Genomic DNA, 9,997 nt, shown 5'->3' on the forward strand with positions numbered 1-9,997 from the left:
GAATTAAAACATGAAAAAATAAACGACTGAAGGTATAAATTAAAACATGAAAGAATGAATGAATTAAGGTATACATGAATTAAAACATGAATGAATGAATGAATGAAGACGTAAATGAATTAAGACTAAATGATGAAGGGGTAAAGAATTAAAACATGAAAAAATAAACGAATGAAGGTATAAATTAAAACATGAAAGAATGAATGAATTAAGGTATACATGAATTAAAACATGAATGAATGAATGAATGAAGACGTAAATGAATTAAGACTAAATGATGAAGGGGTAAAGAATTAAAACATGAAAAAATAAACGAATGAAGGTATAAATTAAAACATGAAAGAATGAATGAATTAAGGTATACATGAATTAAAACATGAATGAATGAATGAATGAAGACGTAAATGAATTAAGACTAAATGATGAAGGGGTAAAGAATTAAAACATGAAAAAATAAACCAATGAAGGTATAAATTAAAACATGAAAGAATGAATGAATTAAGGTATACATGAATTAAAACATGAATGAATTAATGAATGAATGAAGACGTAAATGAATTAAGACTAAATGATGAAGGGGTAAAGAATTAAAACATGAAAAAATAAACGAATGAAGGTATAAATTAAAACATGAAAGAATGAATGAATGAATGAATGAATGAATGAATGAATGAATGAATGAAGACGAAAATTAATTAAGACATAAATGTTGAAAAGGTAATTGAATTAAAACTTAAAAAAACGAATGAATGAAGGTATAAATGAATTAAAGAATAAAAGAATGAATTAATTAATTAAGACGTAAATCGATTAAGACATGAATGATGAAGGCGTAAATGAATTAAAACATGAAAGACTGAATGAATGATGACATAAATGAAATAAAACATGAAAGAATAAGTGAATGAATGAAAACTTAAATTAATTACGACAAATGATGAATGGGTAAATGAATTAAAACCTGAAAGAACGAATGAAGGAAGGTATAAATGAATTAATACATGAATGAAGGCGTAAATGGATTAAAATTTGAATGATGAAGGTGTAAATTAATAAAAATATGAAAGAATGATTGAATAATGAAGGCGGTAATGAATTAAGAAATGAATAAATGAATAATGATTCTGGATTTAAACTCAAAATGTAATCTCTGAACAGTGTTAATGATTCTTTTGAAATTTACATTTGGTAGAAAAATATTGTATTTACTTTTTCACAATTTAAAAACGTGTGTGTTAAAGAGACTTATATGAATTGTATGTATGTATTTATTAACAATACAATTGGGTACACACCCGGTGGCATTGATGTATAATATACAATAATACCATTACAAATATACAATAATTACAGGAATAAAAAAATACATGAATGAATGATGAAGACTTGAAAGAATTAAGACATGAATGTTTAGTGCAGACGTAAATGAATGAATGAATGAATGAATGAAAATATAGGCGAATGAATGAAAACATAGGCGAATGAACTAATGATCAATACATGAACAAATGAAATAATGACATAAGAGAATGAAATAAACAAAATTATCGATAAATGAAGATATGACTAATGAAAATACGATGAAAGAGTAATGGAACGGAGAAAAATTCCCTCCGGCACCGGGATTTGAACCCGGGTTTTCAGCTCTACGTGCTGATGCCTTATCCACTAAGCCACACGGATACCCACCCCGGCGTCGGACAGAATCGTCTCAGATTATATATACAGGGTGTTTCAAAAATACGCGGCATAATTTCAGGTATACATGAATGCTTAAATTAATGAATTAGGAGAACGTGAACGCACGAACAGTTAATGAAAACATAAAGGATGACTGTGGAAACGTAAATGAATTAATAAGGACACTTTAAAATAAATTAAAATGTGATTTAATGTGTATTTTTAGGAATAAAATAATAAAATATTGAATGTAAAAATATTGACACAACAAATCTGACTGAATTAATATACGAACTGAGATAGTGAATGAATGAATGAATGAATGAATGAATGAATGAATGAATGAAGAGAGAAAGAAAGAACGTGGATGTTAGTGATATTAAAAAAAAATAAGTATTTTTATAAAAAATTAACAATTGGAGTAAGGAATGTACTATATCGATTACTCAACCAATAAAAAACAGAGGAAAAATTTAATAAAGAGATAAGCAAATTAAACAGAATTTTAACGACACCTTATTTTCTGATGATAAGGCGTTTTTAGCAGAAGAAGAGACGATACTATGGGATATGCTACTGGAGCTAAATGACAGCTGTGAGCAGTATGGAATGAAGATAAATGCAAACAAGACAAAGACCATGGTTGTTGGAGGAAAAATAAAATTGCGAATTCTATATGAGGCAGTAGAGCAAGTGGACAGCTTCAAATACTTGGGGTGAACTATAAGCAGTAACATGAGCTGCTGCCAGGAAGTCAAAAGGAGGACAGCAATGGCAAAGAAAGCTTTTAATAGAAAAAGGAAAAGGAGCATCATCTGTGGACCTCTGGAGAAAGAACGAAGGAAAAGACTAGTGAAGTTCTTTGTGTGGAGTGTGGCATTTTATGGGGGCAGAAACATGGACATTACGACGAAGTGAAGAGAAACGAATAGAAATGTGAAATGGACAGACAGAGTAAGAAACGAAGCTGTGTTGGAAAGAGTGGATGAAGAAAGAATGATAATGAAACCGATCAGAAAGAGGAAAATGAATTGGCTGGGTCACTGGTTGAGAAGAAACTGCCTACTGAAGAATGCACTGGAAGAAGTGGTGAACGGGAGAAGAGTTCGGGGCAGAAGAAGATATCAGATGATAGACGACATTAAGATATATGGATCACAATATGAGGAGACAAAGAGGAAGGCAGAAAATAGGAGAGACTGAAGAATGCTGGATTTGCAGCAAAAGACCTGCCCTTGGGCAGAACACTATAAATGTATGAATTCACGGTAAGGTGTGAACAGTACCTCCTAGTGGTTCTCTACAGTTAACATAGTAACTTGTACGACATGGTATTCACGCAGACTGAACTCGGAACTGAAACTTAACTTTTGCAGTAAAAATTTCAGAACGGCTGCTGCTGCTTCCATTAGCCTAACTTATGAATTAGTGTAAATAAAACGCAGCCTCGCCATCACTTTGCACGTCATAAACAACGTCGATCAAACCCCCCTGCTAAGTACTGATGTACTCTTCCCACAATTTCATTACATTTAAGACGTGTTGTTAAAGCGATTTCACTCCGTGAGACATCAGATTAAGTGCAGCTTTGTGTAGTACGACATGCCACACTGAGCATATTATGCTGAGAGACATTAATTGGCCACCAAACGTATCTATCCACATAGCAATTAATTCTGAATAAACATCACCTGGATCAACAACAAACAGGTAGTCTCTTCATTCAGGAATCCATGTGAAACTGCATTTTAAGGATTCCTGCTTTAGAAATGTGTCCCTTTTACAGCCTACATTCATCTATTGTTCCATTCCATGGCGCTACAGCCCTGAAGGGCCAAGTCCGAACAGCCAGCTGCTGGCACCACGCCCACATGCCGAAGCAGAGGTGGACGATCATCCAACCAGAACGGAGGTATCGTGTGGTTAGCACGATGATCCCCCCCGGGCGTTATAGCTGGTTTGCTAAACCGGATTTTCGCTACCTATCGTAGCTCAACAAGTGCATCACGATGCTGGATTCATTCATTCATTCATTCATTCATTCATTCATTCATTCATTCATTCATTCATTTATTATATTCCATTGATCTTACATGAGCAATGAAGTTTTAAGATGTGGAACAAGTCAAAATTTTACAATTACAATTTTTACAAATTTTTACAGTTTTACAATTTAGTAATTTTCTACAATTTTTACAAATTTTGTGCAATTTTTTACAATATTTTGGCGAGATGTGAGATGAGGATTCGCCAAAATATTACCCGGCATTTGCCTTTTGGTGGGGAGAAAACCTCGGAAAAACCCAACCAGGTAATCAAAGGGGGGTAGTCTAATAAAAGAGGGTTGATGCCAAGGACTCGCCACCGGTCCCATACACTGGCCGAAATTTAATGAGAAAATTTCTTCCCCCATGAGGAATCGAACCAGCGCGCATTCCGTAACGCGAGTCCTAGGCAGGATGCCTTAGACCGCGACGCCACGGCGCGGGACCGTCTATTGATACATACATACACACATACATCCAGTCCACACCTGTGGAGTAACGGTCAGCGCGTCTGGCAGTGAAACCAGGTGGCCCGGGTTTGAATCCCGGTCGGGGAAACTTACCTGGTTGAGGTTTTTTTCCGGGGTTTTCCCTCAACCCAATATGAGCAAATGCTGGATAACTTTCGGTGCTGGACCCCGGACTCATTTCACCGGCATTATCACCTTCATCTCATTCAGACGCTAAATAACCTTAGCTGTTGATACAGCGTCGTAAAATAACCCAATACAATAAAATACATACATATATACATACATTACATAAGTGGATTAGGATAAAATGATGAGGATTCTGTAAAAAATTGGGGCGGATTGGAAAGGGAAAAGTTTGTTCAGTAATCTTATATTGAACCAAAGTAAGGATAGAAGAAGAAATGTATCAAGGAAGTGAAATAGGGAGAGGAGTACATCAAGGATGTCCTTTATCACATACCCTGCTGTTCAATATCTACTTGGAGGATTTAGTGAAGAACAGTTTTCAGAACATAGGAAGGATGATAGTAGGAGGAAGAAGAATAAAGTGCATAAGATTTGCAGATGATATGGCGTTGTTATCAGAAGAGGAGATGATACTATCGGATATGCTACTGGAGCTAAATGACAGCTGTGAGCAGTTTGGGATGGAGATAAATGCAAATAAGACGAAGATCATGGTCATAGGAAGAAAAATAGGGAAGATAGACTTAGGAATTCTAAATGAGGCAGTAGAGCAAGTGGACAGCTTCAAATACTTGGGGTGTACTATAAGCAGTAACATGAGCTGCTGCCAGGAAGTCAAAGGGAGGATAGCAATGGCAAAGGAAGCTTTTAATAGAAAAAGGAGCATCTACTGCGGACCTCTGGAAAAAAAAAACTAAGGAAGAGACTAGTGAAGTGCTTTGTATGGAGTGTGGCGTTGCATGAGACAGAAACATGGACATTACGACGAAGTGAAGATGAGGCAAATAGAAGAATTTGAAATGTGGGTAGCCTATAGAGAAGAATGGAACGTGTGAAGTGGACAGACAGAATAAGAAATGAAGCTGTGTTGGAAAAAGTGGGTGAAGAAAGAATGAAGCTGAAACTGATGAGGAAGAGAAAAAGGAATTGGTTGGGTCACTGGCTGAGAAGAAACTGTCTACTGAAGGATGCACTGGAAGGAATTGTGAACGGAAGAAAGAGTTCGGGGCAGAAGAAGATATCAGATGATAGACGACATTAAGATACATCATGCATATGGATCATATGAGGAATCGAAGAGGAAGGCAGAAAATAGGAAAGATTGGAGAAAGCTGGGTTTGCAGTGAAAGACCTGCCCTTGGGCAGAACACCTACTTACTTACTTTTGGCTTTTAAGGAACCCGGAGGTTCACTGCCGCCCTCACATAATCCCGCCATTGGTCCCTATACTGAGCAAGATTAATCCAGTCTCTACCATCACATCCCACCTCCCTCAAATCCATTTTAATATTATCTTCCCATCTACGTCTCGGCCTCCCCAAAGGTCTTTTTTCCCTCCGGCCTCCCAACTAACACTCTATATGCATTTCTGGATTCGCCCATACGTGCTAAATGCCCTGCCCATCTGAAACGTCTTGATTTAATGTTCCTAATTATGTCAGGTGAAGAATACAATGCGTGCAGTTCTGAGTTGTGTAACTTTCTCCATTCTCCTGTAACTTCATCCGTCTTAGCCGCAAATATTTTCCTAAGAACCTTATTCTCAAACACACTTAATCTCTGTTCCTCTCTCAACGTGAGAGTCCAAGTTTCACAGCCATACAGAACAACCGGTAATATAACTGTTTTATAAATTCTAACTTTCAAATTTTTTGACAGCAGACTGGATGAAAAAATCTTGTCAACCGAATAATAACAGGCATTTTCCATATTTATTCTGCGTTTAATTTCCTCCCGAGTGTCATTTATATTTGTTACTGTTGCTCCAAGATATTTGAATTTTTCCACCTCTTCGAAGGATAAATCTCCAATTTTTATATTTCCATTTAGTACAATATTCTGGTCACGAGATGTAATCATATACGAAGTCTTTTCGGGATTTACTTCCAACCCTATCGCTTTACTTGCTTCAAGTAGCATTTCCGTGTTTTCCCTAATCGTTTGTGGACTTTCTCCTAACATATTCACGTCATCCACATAGACAAGCAGCTGATGTAACCCGTTCAATTCCAAACCCTCTCTGTTATCCAGGACTTTCCTAATAGCATACTGTAGAGCGAAGTTAAAAAGTAAAGGTGATAGTGCATCTCCTTGCTTTAGCCCACAGTGAATGGGAAACGCATCTGACAGAAACTGACCTATACGGACTCTGCTGTACGTTTCTAAGTTTTAGAATTGGAAATGTTAATTCATGTAATTAAATTTGAGAACTTTCGTAATTAAATCTAAATACATGGTTTTACAGAATTAAAAAAAAAAAAGCAATACAGACTTGCAAATCAAGATTTCAGGTACAACTCCCTGTAAAGTTGATTTGAATAATTGCGAGGGAAAAACTGTTCCGGAGCCGGGTATCGAACCCGGGACCTTTGGTTTAATGTACCAACGCTCTACCACTGAGCTACTCGGGAACTCTAACCGACACCGATCCAATTTTTCCCTCTATATCCACAGACCTCAAAGTGGGTTGACAACCGTCAAGCAACCAACTTCGAGTGCACACTAACTCTGTGTGACTTAAATTGTGGTTTTCTGTTAACGAACAACTTTACAGGGAGTTGTACCTGAAATCTTGATTTGCATAATACACGTTACTGTTCGTTACCATAAAACCACAATTTAAGTCACATGGAGTTAGTGTGCACTCGAAGTTGGTTGCTTGACGGTTGTCAGCCCACTTTGAGGTCTGTGGATATAGAGGGAAAAATTGGATCGGTGTCGGTTAGAGTTCCCGAGTAGCTCAGTGGTAGAGCGTTGGTACGTTAAACCAAAGGTCCCGGGTTCGATACCCGGCTCCGGAACAATTTTTCCCTCGAAATTATTCACAATACAGACTTATTTATAATTCTAGTAACAGGAATAGAAAATTTTCATTCAGAAAAATTTAGATTAGGAATATATGTTTGAGAAAGTTGATTTGAGGAGAAGGGATTCGGAGAAAAAAAACACCATATTCACGTCATCCGCATACAAAAGAAGCAGAATTCTACCCATTACGATTATGGCCTGTTTTCTCTGAGTTTCTTCCCGAACTGTAAGGCAAATGTCAGGTGACTATATGGCAAATCGTGGGTCTCATCTCGTAAACTAGCTTAAATTTCATAAAATCTAGGTAAATTCGCAGTTCATACTACAGCATTAAAAGAAATCAAAATATAATGATGATAGTGATGACGCGGTGATAGTACGGGGCTAATTGGAGCTGCTCTCAACATGAATTATCAACGCCAGTGCTGCCGAGGGGAGAATTATGCATGAGGCAGACATTCTTGCAGCATGTGTCACACACAAGACTGGGTTAAATAAAACATGTCGCAGGAATCGAATTCCTTAAAGGGCTTCATTTAAACTTATAACGCAATAGCGGAACGGGCGGGGGGGGGGGTTAACTTAGTTGATGGCCTGAGGAAGAAGGTGTGTTCCATTCTGAATTATGAATGCCGTCCGCAGCCGCTGCAAAGTGAGTTTGACACCTCCGCTGCAGACTCCACTTGTTCCTACGTCTCTTCTGCCAACAAGATCAAAAGTTAGCGCAACCCTGGGCCGCACGAGACATGACGAGTACGGCCCGCGCCGCAACAGTGACTCAAGGCGCACTTCATGCTCCACTGCCTCAGGTTCGATACCCCCTACCTCAGTGATGTCAAAGCAAGCGCATTTTTCTGACCTTGACATCGTGCGCGGGCAGCAAGCGCTAAGTATGGAAAGAGGAAGGGTTGTGTATATCAATAAGCAGCCTGTTGGATTAAGAAAACAGTGGTGCACAAACTTCAAACGGAACGTGAAATTTTATGTCGTTATTTTTATATGGCTTCTTTCTGTTTGATATTATCTATATTTTCTGTAAAACAAAAGTACTAACACTGATTTCTTAATATTGCACTTGTGTTTTAAATCTTAATAACATAATAGAGAGTTAAGAAGGAATATTCACTTAAATTCCATAGTAGTATAATATTATACTGCATTAAGTGGATGAAACACATCATTCTTAAAGAAAGTGATATTCCAAAGAAAGAGATTGAGTATGACATGATAAGTTGGAATCTATATTGATGGTACTTTAGCCTTACAAAAGTAATCAATAAACTAATCAAAACAATTTTACAGTACAAAGCAAAGTTACCTAGGTACTGTATCTGTTTTAAGTGTAACTAATATTACATAACAAAACTCTTATCGCATTATGCTTTTAAGGTGATATTTGTGATCAACTTCCTATCATCAAAATATTAAATTATTTTCTCGAAATCTGCTGAAGCTATAGAGCTGACATTTTTACAACACATGGGCACGTATCTTTTGCTTATGATGTAACAGTAGTTGCTTTGTTAATTCATTTCCTTACAAACAATTTCCATGCGAATATTTTCAAAATTTTCAATACACTATCTTCAGTAATATGTATATACGGTATATTAGATTTACGACAACATTCTTTAAGGCTACTAAATAAATAGGCCTATACCTGAAAATTTCACTTTTCTATACGAAAAGTTGAGAAAATATTTCTTTTGAATAAAAAAATCAAACTGGTGAAAAATGAACATTTAAATTAAAACTTACATTCTTATAATGCATTTATACTTCTCAGGCAAATCTAAAAATTACCATGGATACAGTTTTAATAAGTTCTCTTCCCTTTATCTATTGAATCAGTGCTGGCCATCCCTGAATATAGCTCGACCAAGCGGCATATACCACCTCTTTCGTTTGTCTCTTTCCTTTCCGATGTAAAGCGCTCAGGCTCTCCTGGGCTCTAGAGCGCGCGCTTGCTCCTATGGGCATCACTTGACATCACTGCTACCTTGTTGTTGTTGTTACTAATGTCCATTATTGTCCTTTTCTAATAAACAACAATTCTAAGAGAGAGGTGTCCGAAAATGAACTAACTTATCTATTATGTATTTATGGCTTTTAGGGAACCCGCAGGTTCATTGCCGCCCTCACATAAGCCCGTCATTGATCTGTATCCTGAGCAAGATCAATCCAATCTCTATCATCATATCCCACCTCCCTCAAATCCATTTTAATATTATCTTCCCATCTACGTCTCGTCCTCCTCAAAGGTCCTTTTCCCCCCGGTCTCCCAACTAACACTTTATATGAATTTCTGGATTCTTCCATACGTGCTATATGCCCTGCCCATCTCAAACGTCTGGATTTCATGTTCCTAATTATGTCACGTGAAGAATACAATGCGTGCAGCTCTGCATTGCGTAACTTTCTCCATTCTCCTGTAAGTTCATCCCTCTTAGCCCCAAAATATTTTCCTAAGCACCTTATTCTCGAACAACCTTAACCTCCAGGATTTAAGCAACAGTCGCATTTGTCACATTTTGCTACTCTACTTCTAAAAATTCAACAAACTTTCAATGTAAATGTGCAAAAAAGCGACAACCACATTGGACTTCAGAAACGAAGATGGTAATGGAGAACATAAAATCAGAGGTGTGTAGACCTATGGACTAATCTGAATTTAAATGGAATATTAATGGCATGGAAAATGTTGGAAAAGATATTGAGCAATAGATGTTCAGGAATTGATTTCAAGAAGTTGGTGCAATTCATGTAAGTTAAGTGAACAACTTCTTCTAATTGATTTATATAATT

The 9,997-nt window shown here is 36.9% G+C and overlaps 1 non-coding gene across 1 annotated transcript; it reads right to left on the minus strand.

Annotated features, from left to right (window-relative positions):
* Window positions 1-6,723: 6,723 nt before the first annotated feature.
* TRNAN-AUU (transfer RNA asparagine (anticodon AUU)) lies at window positions 6,724-6,795 on the minus strand. The gene has a single exon. It is a non-coding gene; the product is annotated as a tRNA-Asn (tRNA).
* Between the last annotated feature and the right edge of the window lie 3,202 nt (window positions 6,796-9,997).

Source organism: Periplaneta americana, chromosome 2 (genome assembly GCF_040183065.1).
Source record: "Periplaneta americana isolate PAMFEO1 chromosome 2, P.americana_PAMFEO1_priV1, whole genome shotgun sequence".
Classification (NCBI taxonomy): domain Eukaryota; kingdom Metazoa; phylum Arthropoda; class Insecta; order Blattodea; family Blattidae; genus Periplaneta; species Periplaneta americana.